Genomic DNA, 13927 nt, shown 5'->3' with positions numbered 1-13927 from the left:
CTCTAAAGAAAATGGTCTGTAAAAATCAGATTAAAAAGCTGGGTAATGGCATTGAATCGACTTTAAATTGTTCAAAGCTGTCTGACAAACATCTGTCCACACGATTTTCTCGTCTTTCTACAAATGATCGGGTAAAGGAAGAGCAACCTCAGCAAATGTTCTGCAAAATTTAATATAATATCCGGACATTCCTAAAAATCTTCTCACTGCTTTTTTGCCATTGCGAATAAGAAAATCAGAAAATGTATTCACCTTGGCTTGAATAGGTGCAACATTGCCATGACCAACTGCATGACCTAAAAATGTTACAGTAGCATCTACAAATTGACGTTTTACTAAATTAACACTTAAGTTTGCTTTGGATAATCTTGCAAACAATTTGTCCAATTTCCTTAGATTTTCTTCCCATGTCTCACTTGTTGTGTCCAAGTCGTCAGTATAAACATTTGTATGTGTTAATCCTTGGATTACGGAATTAATGGAATATTGCAGGGTCATTTCACATGTCAAAAGTTAACGTATTCTACTCACATAAAGCGGATGGAGTTACAAAGGCTGACATATTCTTTCCTCTCTCAATTAGGGGCACACAGCAGTAACCCTGCAACAAATCCAACTTAGTAAGAAAATAAGTTTTTCCATTTTTATTAATAGTTATCTATTCTCGGAATAGGATAAGCATCGGGTTTAATTAATTAATATTTCTGTTATCTGTACAGAACCTAACAGTTCCATATGCTTTCAGTTGCAGAATAAAAAGAGGTCCAATCTGTGTTTGAAGGTCTCGTAATATCACTTTTCAACATATATTACACATCCTGATCCATGATTTTCCTTTTCTGAATTTGTTTTATATATGGGTATTGTTTTATGTGAGTTTATTCTCCACGCCTTCATAATGAGAAATGACTGATGTCCTTTATGACACATCAAGAATAAAATTTGTATATTTCAAAATTAATTCTTTCAACTGCATCTTTTCATATGACTTAAGATGGCCTTACATTTCCTTCACATTTTCCAACATTGCTGAGTTAGACAGGTCCAAAGGGACCATAGTTTATTTAGGGGTACCCTCACACGATTCTTTTGCAGTTATATTATGATTGATAAATTCATCAATGCTTTCATCATCAAGCACATCTGATACACATTGTTCTCCACAAACTTTATTCTATTATAATGTTTAAATATATTTATGTAAAAATAATTTAGTTTTATTCCTTCGATCTAGAGTGTTGACAATATAGTTACCAACATTCAGTTTTGATTTAACTACATACGGCCCATAACATGTAGCTCTCAAATATTTGTCCTATGTTGGGAACAAAATTAAGACTTTACTTCCTGTCATAAAATCATTCAATTGACATTTCCTGTCAAATAAACACTTAATTTTATCCTGAGCCATTTCTAAATTCTCTTGAGCCAAACTACACACTTTTCATAACCGATCCTTAAATGTATAAATATAATCCAGCAACTCCAACTGCGCATCCTCATTGACCCATTACGTTTTATCAATATTAAAGGTTCATTAACTTGATACCCAAACATAATTCTAAAAGGGCGGAAACCAAAAGAATCCTGCACAGCCTCCTTGCTGCAAATAACAATAAATGAATGTCTTCATCCGAATCATTCCCATTCTCCAGACAATAAATCCACATCATATTCTTCGAGTAGAATGAAATCTTTCCAAAGCTCCCAGAGTTTCAAGATGTTTGGCTAATGAGGTGATCTATTTTATTCCCAAATCAATTGCTGAAACAACTCAGACATAAGTTGGATCCTTGATCACTCGGGAACTTTGAAAAATCTTTCCCTAGTCTTTATCACCCTGTTGTCTTTAATATTCCTTAATGGTATGGCCTCTGGAATTCTCAACGTCTACACACAATTGTGAACAGATACTGATTCCCAGGCTTCGTTTTAGGCAGGAGAACTACACAATCCACAATAACGCTAGTGAAAGGTTTCCCGGGAATATGTTGCAATAGAATTACTGGAGGGCCATGGTTAGGTTTTTCCACAACATGACAAATGTGACATGTCCCGCAACGATTTACAACATAGTTCCTTAAACCAGGATAGAATAAAAGTGTCTCAAAATCTTATATGTGCTTTTCTTTACAAAGAATGACCATGTAAAGATATACTGTGGGATAGATTTAAAATTTCATTCTGGTAATTTCAAAGGAACAACCACCTGATGAATCAAACCCAATTCTTCATTGGCAGGAATATCAAGAGGTCTCCATTTTCTGATCAACAATTCACCCTTCAAGTGTTATCCGCAAGACATAGTTTTAATCTCCTGTTCACTTAATCTTTTGTCACTTAATTCAATAAAGTCTGTTTCTGTTCTTTGTTCCTGTTCTACTTGACAAAGAGAAATCCTTGCTTTTACAATTAACCAGCTTTTTCAAGTTTATTTCAGAAGTGTCTATCAACTGGATTATCCTTAGTTCTCATCATTTTCTTATACAAAGACGTTGATACTACACATACTGGATATATCTCACAATCCTCTTCAACATCATCTTTAAATGTCTGACTTATTAATATGAAAACTGACCCACCATTGTTGTCTTCCGAATAAAATTGAGGCTCTCTGCATGAATATATTTGAAATAACTCCTACTACCACTGGTATTTTAACTAATTATGAATTCAGCACTATGTTGTGAAGTGATATTGACTTTATCTTGCCCCCAACAACTTTAATCAAGGTTGTCTCCACTGTGTCACTCTTTTGATCTGAAGTTTCAACATTTTCAATCAAATGTGAATGAGCAGCTCCAGTATCTTTAAGAATTTCAACTGTAACTTATGTTTTTCCCTCTTTTACTGAAACCTAGCCATCTGAGAGAAAAGGTATGAAAACATCCATAACACACTTACCAGGTCTGTAACATATGCTTTCCTTAAATTCAACTCAATACACGCGACTGGTAAAACCTACTTTACGCATCTCTTTTTCAACTCCACTCAATTCGCAATAACATGACCAGGTTTCTTACAAAAAGGATAAACAAGCCCAAACGTTATGTCCTTTCACACCTAACCTTCATCTTTTCCCTTAACATCCTTACAAGATTTAATTTCAGGCTTACTTGTCTGCTCCACATTAACCCTCCAAATAGGGTTACTATTCTGTAATGTAGGTTTGTGAATCAAGGCAAATTCATCCAATAATCTAGCCGTTTAGCACCTCATCCCCACGTCCCTCAAATCCAGGGATAAATTAATCTCATTTGAAATGCACCTTATATGTTACTCAATTAATATCAAGTATCTCTCAAAATCATTATTTATTCAATTTAAGGTGCACCAACGATGACAACATTCAGATCTTCCCTGAGGAAAATCCATATAAAATTGGTTTCATGTTTTCAACAAACTCCTGATATTTTTTGTCTATATGTTTCTAGAACCAACTCATAATCTTTCAATATTGCTTCTTTAACAGTATCATGGTCACTTCGTCTGTTGTCAAACTGGTGTATGCAATTTATAATTTTCACTTCAACACACTTTGGAGCATCTTGAACTCTGAGCAACTTTTCAAAAAGCTGCAAATATGTATCTTTATCTCCCTCATCAAAAGGAGGTACTAGGTGTACCACTAAACTAGCCAAAAACATCTCCCCAGGAGTTATACCCTCAGTTTTCTCTATCACAATTTTCATTATCTCTTTATTAAACCATCTGACATTTTCCAAGTCATATTTTATTTGTCTTTCGTCATTATCCCTCTGTTTTTAAGCTACCTATAACACATATTTCATCCATTTTTAAGTATCCCATTTCATATATCCTCTGTATTCAGGATCCTCTCTTTGAATTTCAATCTCTCCTCTTTTGTTTTCAACTTGGTCTGCCTCATATTTTTGATTCCACAAAAAGTTCAGATTCTCTCTTTCTCCATCCACCTGCAGTTCTTCCAAATCCAATTATAATTCAAGAGATATATCTGCCTGAAGATTATCTCAGTATTCCTCAACCAATTTTCCCTTACCTATATAATATTTAAAAATAATCGTTCGTATTTATATTTTCCTCATCCAATGCTTGACTTCTGGAAAACGGAGAGAGGATGTTGAAAGACAAGAAATATGACTTGTTGCTCTGCAGCTATGTGGGTGATTGGTGTATCTAAAATATATAAAATCTATCGCTGTTAATTTTTCCACACACACTGAATTAGCTTGAAAAAGAACAATTATGTAATAAATCACAAAACTCCAATTTTCAATCGGAACGGGCGAACCCCAAATATGTTACGAACCCAGAGGACCCGTAAACCTAGCAGAAATAGATATCCGACAAGAGAAATGGTTAAATAAACAAAAGTTTCCTTTAATTATATTTAACATGAAAACAAAATCACACTTTAACTATCATTAATGATGTTACTAATCTTAATTAACCCCCTTCTAATTCAAGGCACATGTGTATGTAGTGGGTGGAAATTTAGAAATATTCTTTCATTCACAGTCCAATCTTACTTCTCATTCCTCCATGTTCATTGGGTGCAGGGTTATACTCTGCACAGAATTTAACATTTATGAAGTTCACCAGTTTTGGTGCTTGAAAGGTAAATGGTTACCACTCACTGAAGTTCTTGTCCATTTTCAGAGGAGATTTATGGTTCACTTGGCAGTCACAACTGATTCCTTTTATTCAGATACTTCACTTTCTTGGCAAAGAAACAAGCGCCTTCAGCATTATACAGATGATAACCTCTTTCTTTTCGGTCACCACATATTTCCTTCCATTTCTCTTATTTCACGCGAAACATTAAGCATCCAGTCCTCTACTCTTATATGAACCACAAGTGCATTGAACCGGCTGAACTAAGTACTCACAACATGTCTTCCAAATTGGGTTTACCAAAAGCTTGCCATATTTTCTCTTCCACTTGCCGCTGCTACTGCTGACTGTAAAACTGCAGAACTAAATTATTTTTCTCTCTCTCTCTCTCTCACCAAGAAAAAAGCCTGTTTGACTATCTCTGCTTGATCCTCTTGTAACAGCTGATTCTACTCCAGACAGCCTGCGACTCCAGCGAAGTCTTTCATCTGTTGCATCTTGTAAACAAGAATCCATTTCTGAAGTCTCATGGGCACTATCCAAAGACTTTGCAAAAGCTCTTCGCGATGGCCTATTAGCATGAGGAATGTTAAATATTTTAAATTAGATCTGTTTGAAGTGTTTATATGTGAAATAAACTAAGTAACCTGCACCGATTTATCTCCCCAAGACATATTTATATGCAATGCAAACACAACATTATCTGTCACAGTGTCCTCCCTTGATGACATCAATAGTACATCAAAGAACATAAACGTACCTGAAGAATAAACAAATCGAGATCATCTGCAATAACGGCTGGCACATGGTTTGCAGTCATTACCATTTGTTTGTTCTAACTGATAATTTTATTATAGTCCAACTAGATCCTTCTGAAATATTCCTCATTTCAATTTATGTTTCTCTCTTTTAACACACTAAATAGAATTATGTTCAGAAGTTTTACATAACATTTCCACAAGTAATGGTCAATTTGCCACTTTATATTGAATCATGCGATCTATTGAAATACTATTATCTCTCTTACAATATGCATATCAGCCTATCTGATATCGTTGATGATATTAATTGTATTAATACTGGGGATGTTTGAGGACATTTGTGTTAAAATGAATACATTGAAGATTTCCCTGTAGAACTCTATAAGCTGCAAATTCCTAGCATGGAACATAGTCAGGAGGGCAGTAGATATAGGGGAGTCAATAGTTAGGAGAGATAGGGCATTCTTTGTACACATTAAAGAGAACCAGAAGGTGGTTTGGCTCTCTTGTGGCAGGGTCCAGAATTTAGCTTTCCAGGACATCCTAAGGTGGGAGAGAAATGGTCCAGATATTGTTGTACATGTTAGTACCAATGACATAGGGAGAATGGGTGTAGACGTCAAAGAAATGAGTATAGTGAGTTAGGTCACGATCAAAAGTAGAAGGGCCACAAAGTGAGTAATCTCAGGATTACAATCTTTGCGACGCGACAGTGAGGGCAGGAATAGTCTAAGGAGCAGGATATATGCCTATCTGAGTGGTGGAGCAAATGGAAGGGATTCGAATTTTCAGACCAATGGGGACCTTTTTTGAGGAGATGGCACCTGTATCGAACAGACGAAATGTGTCTGAATCCATGAGCGACCAGGATCCCCATGGAAGGATTTTCGAGGGCTAGTCAGGAAGCTTAAAAGTAGAATGGTTAGGGAAAGGGAATCAAATAAATGGGAACAGTAGGAAGATTGCAAACTGTAAAGGTTTGTAGACAAAATTGGGGGTGAATAGACAGGTGATTGAGAAGGAAAATTATCCGCACAGTAATCGAGGGGAGAGGATGGAAAGTAAGAACAGATTTGACTGTAATGTTTGGAAAAACAGAGAGAAATATGTGGGAAATCTCTGAGATGCATTTACTTTAATGCTAGGTGTATCGCAAGGGAGGTGGATGAGCTGAAGGTCTGGATAGACACTGGGCAATATGACGTGATAACGCTTGGTGAGACATGGTTTCAGGAGTGTTGTGACTGGCAGCTAAATATTCCTGAATTTCACTGCTTTAGATGTGATTGAATTGGAGGGCAAGAGGTGGTGGTGTGTAATTGCTTGTCTGGGAAAATATTAGAGTGGTGCTTCGGCAAGATAGATTTGAGGTCTCGTTAAGGGAGGCGGTATGGGTAGAACTGAGAATTGAGAAAGGAGAAGTTACACTTATAGCAATGTATTATAAATCACCTGGTGGGGAGAAAGAAACAGAGCAGAGGAAACGAAGTAAGCTGTGTTAGTGCAGTATTTTAATTTTCCTAATATTGATTGGAAACACATTCTGTGAAAGGGCTGGATTAATCAGAATTTGTACAATGTGTGCAGGATAGTTTTTGTAGCAATGTGTTGAGGTACCAATTAGAGAAGGGGCAATGTTGGATCTACTGTTGGGGAATTGGATAAGGCAGATGTCAGAGGTGTGTGTTAGTGATCATATTGCAATTAGTTTCAATTTAATTATCAAAAAGTATAGGTCTTGTCCAATGATTGATATTTTTGAGTGGGAATAAGCCAGATTTGAAGAGATGAGAAAAGATTTGTGAGTTGTGCATTGGAGTGATTTGTTTTATGGGAAGGTGTAGAGGAGAATGGGAGGTCCTTGAAAGATGCCATTTTGAGGGTACTGAATCTTTATGTTCCTGTTTGGATAAAAGATAGGTTTTCAAGGGATATTAGAAATTTGGTTCGAATAAAAAGGGTGGTCAACATAAATGTAGGAAACAAGGTATAAACCAGATGATTGGAAAATGCTTTGATTGTAAAAAGAATCTGAAGAAAGTAATGAGGAAATCGAAAAAAAGTACTATGTAGCTATAGTGAACAGGATGAAAATAATTGCGAAGGCAGTGTACAAATATGTTAATAGCAAAAGTACAGTGAAAGAGCCAAAGGAGATGGGGGTCAAACTGAACAAGTACTTTTACTCGGTATTCACTAGGGAGAAGGATATTGAATTGTGCAACATAATGGGAGAAAAAGTTGTAATTATGGAAAATGTTGGGATCATAAATGAGGGGTTATTGGAGCTTTTGAAGCATGTAAAGGAGGAAAAGTTTCTGAGTCTTAGTTTAGGGCTAGGGTCCCGTTGGGATTTTCCCCAGGAACTACAGTTTAGTCAGGGAAGAAATAGTGGAGGCTCTGACAGTATTTTTATAAACGTCATTACAGCGGGGCATAGGATTGGCATATCGTACATGTGATTCCTTTGTTTAAAATGAGTTTGAGGAGTAAGCCTAGCAATTATTGGCCTGTAAGTTTAATATCAGTGGTCGCTAAGATACTGGAAATTATTCTTAGAGATAATATATATATATATATATATATATATAAAACTATCTGGAATACTCAACATGGAATCGTGCATGGAAGGTCATGTTTGACAAATATTCTTGAATATTTTGGAGAGGTGACTAGGAATGTTGATGAGGGTAGAGTAGTAGATATTGTCTATGGATTTCAGTAAATGTTCCGCATGGAAGGTTGGTAAGGATAATCCAAGCATGAGGTATTAATTTTGAGATAGTCAAATGGGTTAAACAGTGGCTAGAAGGTAGGTGCCAGAGAGTCGTGGTGGATTAATGTCTGTTAGGTCAGAGAGGCCGGTAAAATAGTGGTGTAACTCAGGGTTCGATATTGGGTGCTTTGTTCTTGTCATTTACATTGATGAGTTCTATGATGGAGTGATAAACGTGATTAGCAAATATGTGGATGATACAAAATATGTGGAGTGGGGGATAGTGAAGAAGCTTTTCGGATATTTGTGAAAGGTTTTGAATGCTTAAAAAAAAGGGATGAAATACGGAGTTTAATATTGAAAATTATAAAGTGCTCATTATGGAAAAAATAATAAAAGAAGATATCCGGTAAACGAGAGGACATTGAAGAATGCAGAAGATCAGAGAGATCTAGGAATAATGGTTTGTCGCTCTTTAAAAATGGAATCTTTATGAATCAGAGCATAGAATAAAATAGTTGTGAAGTGATGTTGAAACTACTCAAGGCAATCGTGAGGACGAATTTAGAATACTGTGTTCATTTCTGGTGACCAAATTATAACAAGGATGTCAATAAGGTAGAGAGGGTACAAAGGCGATCTACTAAATTGTTGCCTGCATTTCAGAATTCTGATTACGAAGAAATATTAAGTACATTAGGTCTTTATTCATTGGAGCATTAAAGGTTGTGGGGAAATTTGATAGAGGTATTTAAAATTATCAGAAGGGTACATTGAGTAGATAAAAATAGGCTCTTCCCCTGTGGGTCGGAGAGATTGGAACGAGGGGTCATAAGTTAAGGTTTAGGGGCAGAACTTTAGAGTTAACATATGAGGAATCTTGTTCACTCAGAGAGTGGTGGCTGCATGGAATGAACCTCCAAAAAGGATGGTCGCAGGAAAGTCAATTTTGTCATTTAAGGAAATGTTGGACACATATATGGATGAAAGGGAATTGGACGGTTATGGGCAAAATACAGTTTAATGTAGCAGTTATTCTAGTTTTCCTTTAAAACAGGTATTGTCGGTGGATCATCTCCCTCTATGACACATTCCCTCGCTCCGCTCATCTCTCCCACTAATCGACCATTGGATCCCCTTGGTTACATGTGATCGAAGGAAGAATTACATTGTGAAAAGAAACACTTAACTAACTACAATTTGATATCACAAAGCGTCCATCGAAGTGAAGTAACCATTGACCTGTAAATCCCTGGTGCCATACACTGTATCGAGTCCTGCTGATTTTACCGCCTCTACAGCGGGGAGAATGTGATAGTGTTTTGCTGAGTACCTTGGATCTGTTCGTCGTAATGGCAAGGATCAACTAGTGGCCAAGCATTTCAATTCCATGCCACTTCTGCACCTCACATCTGCCAATTGCCTCTTGCGCTGCCATACCGAGGCTTTCAATAAAGGAGAGAAGTGTATGGAGCTGGACAATGGACATAAAAATAGTAAAGGGTATAGAGAGGGGAGTGACATGCATGTTCCCTCATTCCCTTATAAATTATGTATGTATGTTCCCATGTTCCCTTATAAATTACATACCTATGTTCCCTTGCTCCCTTATAAATTAAGTACCTATGTTCCCGCATTCCCTTATAAATTATGTACGTGTTCACTCATTGCATTATAAATTACTTATGTATGTTCCCTCGTTCCCTCATAAATTACATACATATGTTCCCTCACTCCGTAATAAATTACATATGCATGTTCTGTCATTCCCTTATAAATTATAGATGTGTGTTCCCTCACTACATTAAAAATACTGCATGTATGGTCTCACGCACCCTTATAAATTATGCATGCATGTTCCCCCCACTCCCTTATAAATTATGCATGTATGATCCTTGCTCCCTTATAAATTACGTACGTATGTTCGCTTGTTCACTAATAAATTAAGTACATATGTTCCCTTATAAATTAGGCATGTATTTTCCCTCGTTCCCTAATAAATTATGTACGTGTTGCCTGGTTCCCTTATAAATTTCATATGTAGATTCACTCGCTCTCTTTTAAATTATGTAAGCATGTTACCTCATTCCCTTATAAATTACATATGTATGTTCCCTCGCTCCCTTATAAATGATGTATGTTCCCTTCCTCCATTATAAATTGTGTACCTATGTTCCCTTGCTCCCTTATAAATTACATATGTATGTTCCCTCATTACCTTATAAATTATGGACTTGTGTTCCATTATTCCCTTATAAATTATGCATGTATTTTCACTCATTCCCTCATAAATTATGTATGTATGTTCCTTGGTTCCCTTACAAATTACGTACATAGGCTCCCTCTCTGCCTTTTAAATTATATACACGTTCTCTCATTCCCTTATAAATAATGCATGTATGTTCCCACGCATCATTATACGTAATGCATGTATGTTCCCTCGCTCCCTTATAAATTACATACATATGTTCCATTGCTCCCTTATAAATTATGCACGTATGATCGTCGCTCCCTTATATATAACGTATGTATGTTCCCTCTCTCCCTTATAAATTTTGCACATACTTTCCCCCACTCACTTATTAATTATGCACTTCTGTTTCTCACTCCCTTATAAATTCCATACGTGTGTTCCCTCATTCTCTTATAAAATAAGCACTTTCGTTCCCTCACTCCATTATAAATGATGCAAGTATATTCCCATGTTCCCTTATAAATTAAGTAAGTATTTTCCCTCGTTCCTTTAAAAATTATGTACGTATGTTCCCTCACTCCGTTATGAATTATGCACATATGTTCCCTTGCACCTTTATAAATTATACTCGTATGTTCACTCACTCCATTATAAATGATGTACATATGTTCCCTTATCCATTATAAATTATACAAGCAAGTTCTCTCGCTCCCTTATAAATTACATATGCATGATATCTCATTCCCTTATAAATTATGCACGAATGTTCCCTCGCTCCATCATAAATTATACACATATATTCCAATGCATCATTATAAATTACACATGTATGATCCCTCGCTCCCTCATAAATTATGCATGCATGTTCCCTCGTTCTCTGATAAGTATGTACATATGTTCCATTGTTCTCTTATGAATTACGTACATATGTTCCCTCCCTCCATTATAAATTATGCATGTATGATCCTTGCTCCCTTATAAATTACGTATGTACGTTCACTTGTTCCGTAATAAATTATGTACTTATGTTCCCTTATAAATTAGGCATGTATTTTCCCTCGTTCCCTAATAAATTATGTACGTGTGTTGCCTGGTTCCTGTCTAGGGTAAACTTGTACCTCTCACTTTGTTCATTTTAGATTGGTCACAGTGTTTGAACTACCAAAAGAAAATAGACACACACCGAGAGCTGTTCAGATTATACAAATGTTTATTACAAATTCAAAAGCTGATTTCACACTACAATATGCAAGCCCTTCCCAACTATACTTATCAACGCTTGGACTGGTCCCAACTGCCAAAGCGAGGGAATGACTTGCAGTAGGTTGTCAGGGCACCGGTAGCAGCTTCTCCACCACCCCTGACCGGGACATTGGCTGGACTCCAGAAGTTCTTCTTCTTCTTGCTGAGAGATGTTGCCACCTCTCGGAGAGTCTCTAACTTCAGCAGCGGGACCATGGCTTATATTACCCAAAAACTGCTTATTCATAGCTTATCACTTTGAATAAATGGTTTATTTTGCATCAAGGCTAGGCCTCTGACAGTCTGTGACCAAAACAAGCAGGAAGATTAAATGATCTCGGTACACAGATGTCCTATCTTGTCGGTCCGTTACTAGCAGCAGCCCCTCTCTTTTCATCCTGTTTGTCTGATTTAACCTGGGCTGTACGTGAGTGGATTTTACCTCCCAACTCTAATTCTTGAAGCCCAGATAAGGCGTGCACCACCTCAGACACAGGGTACCCAATTAGTGGACTAGTTACAGACAGAACCAGCCCCCATGTAGTAGGTTGGGCGGAACGAACCAATCTGTTATGCATTCCGGCCGTGAATATCTCTTCATCAGGGCTCCCCCCGTGTACCCACAGCCTCAAACGCCCTGCATACAAGGCAGAGGCCAGGGCCTGCTGACGAATTACTGCTATACCCTCCTCTGGGTTTCCCCAATTGTTCTGCAAATGTAAATCCCAATCTACTGGTGATGGGTATACTCGTAGCAGGGCATCACCTAGAGTAGTAAGTAAGTAATCCACCTCTCTTCCTCTACCCCGCAGCTCTGCAGTGACCCTGATATCAGTAGACAATGTTGTTAATCCCAAAAATTCCTCAGGGGTTAAAAATACATTACCCCCTCCTTGTTCACAGACACGCAGGAGCCAGGCTGCCAGAGTTTCTCCCACCTTTTGCCTAAATCGATCTCCAATGGCAGCCAGCTCTTTTATAGAGAAGTCACGATTCATTGACTGCTCTTGACCTCTGCTCCCACTTTGGCCCACAGGTTCCTTTGTCCAGTGGACAGGACGAGGCAAAGGCTATCCCGTAGAGGGGGTAGGCCATTCAGCATAACCAGGGGTTTGGGTATTTTCCCCTGGGTCCACTTGGGAGACAGGGGTATCTATCCCTTCCATCTCTACCCTTATATCATCCCCCCTTCTGTCTGTTTGGGAAGTCTGCTGCCTTATAGGGCGGGAATGAACAGCAAGTGGAGAGGGCAGTATGTTAGGCACATGCTGAAGAGTATCTGCATTATTACCATTGTCATTCCAGATATTCCCATCCCAATCATCAATTACATCAGGATCATCACCATTCCTTATCATGGAACGAATACGATATGGATCGGCTTCTACTCCTTGCCTTTCCTTATCTGCACAGAGCTGCTGCCGGAGTTTAATATTACGGCAGATCGTTTAGACATGCTTATCTTCCAATTCTTTGGCTCTGTCCTGACTGGTGCAAACAATTTCGTTCATCATGGAGCAGCGTTGTCGCATGGCTTCTAGTTCCTCCTCTAATTGCTTTCTCTTGCGCTAAGATTCTACTTATCTTTGAACTGATTCTGCTTCACACTGAACGGAGTGGCGTAAGGCTGTGGCCAGCAACCAAAAACCATCCGTCACCGTCCCCTTTTTTTCAGGAAATTTTCTATCTCGAAGGAGAGTGGCAACCCGCTCTCCCAGAGGTGCACTTGATGAATCTAACTTCTCATCCCAACTAATGGGTGGTCCCAACAAAGAGAAGGTATTGGCCAACATGCCAAACCCATCATCTTTGGAAGTCCATCCTGGAATCAAGAACTGCTCAGGGCTCACCTCTTTCTTTCGGCGAAATATCTTGAGGCCAATCCTGCTCGCAGCGCCAATTGTCTTGGGTAAACTTGTACCTCACACTTTGTTCGTTTTAGATTAGTCACTGTGTTTGAACTACCGAAAGAAAATAGACACACACACCAAGAACAGTTCAGATTATACAAATGTTTATTACAAATTCAAAAGCTGATTTCACACTACAATATGCAAGCCCTTCCCAACTATATTTATCAACGCTTGGACTGGTCCCAACTGCCGAGGCGAGGCAACGACTGCACACTTGTAGTAGGTTGTCAGGGCGCCGGTAGCAGCTTCTCCACCTCCCCTGACCGGAAAGTTGGCTGGACTCCATAAGTTCTTCTTCTTGCTGAGAGATGTTGCCACTTCTCGGAGAGTCTCTAACTTCAGCAGCGGGACCATGGCTTATATTACCCAAAAACTGCTTATTCATAGCTCATCACTTTGAATAAATGGTTTATTTTGCATCAAGGCTAGGCCGCTGACAGTCTGTGACCAAAACATGGCATCAAGGCTAGGCCTCTGACAGTCTGTGACCATAACAAGCAGAAAG

The sequence above is a fragment of the Narcine bancroftii genome, chromosome 8, assembly GCF_036971445.1.
Source record: "Narcine bancroftii isolate sNarBan1 chromosome 8, sNarBan1.hap1, whole genome shotgun sequence".
Lineage (NCBI taxonomy): Eukaryota > Metazoa > Chordata > Chondrichthyes > Torpediniformes > Narcinidae > Narcine > Narcine bancroftii.
The sequence above is the reverse complement of the archived record's forward strand: the minus strand, read 5'-3'. Positions refer to the sequence as shown.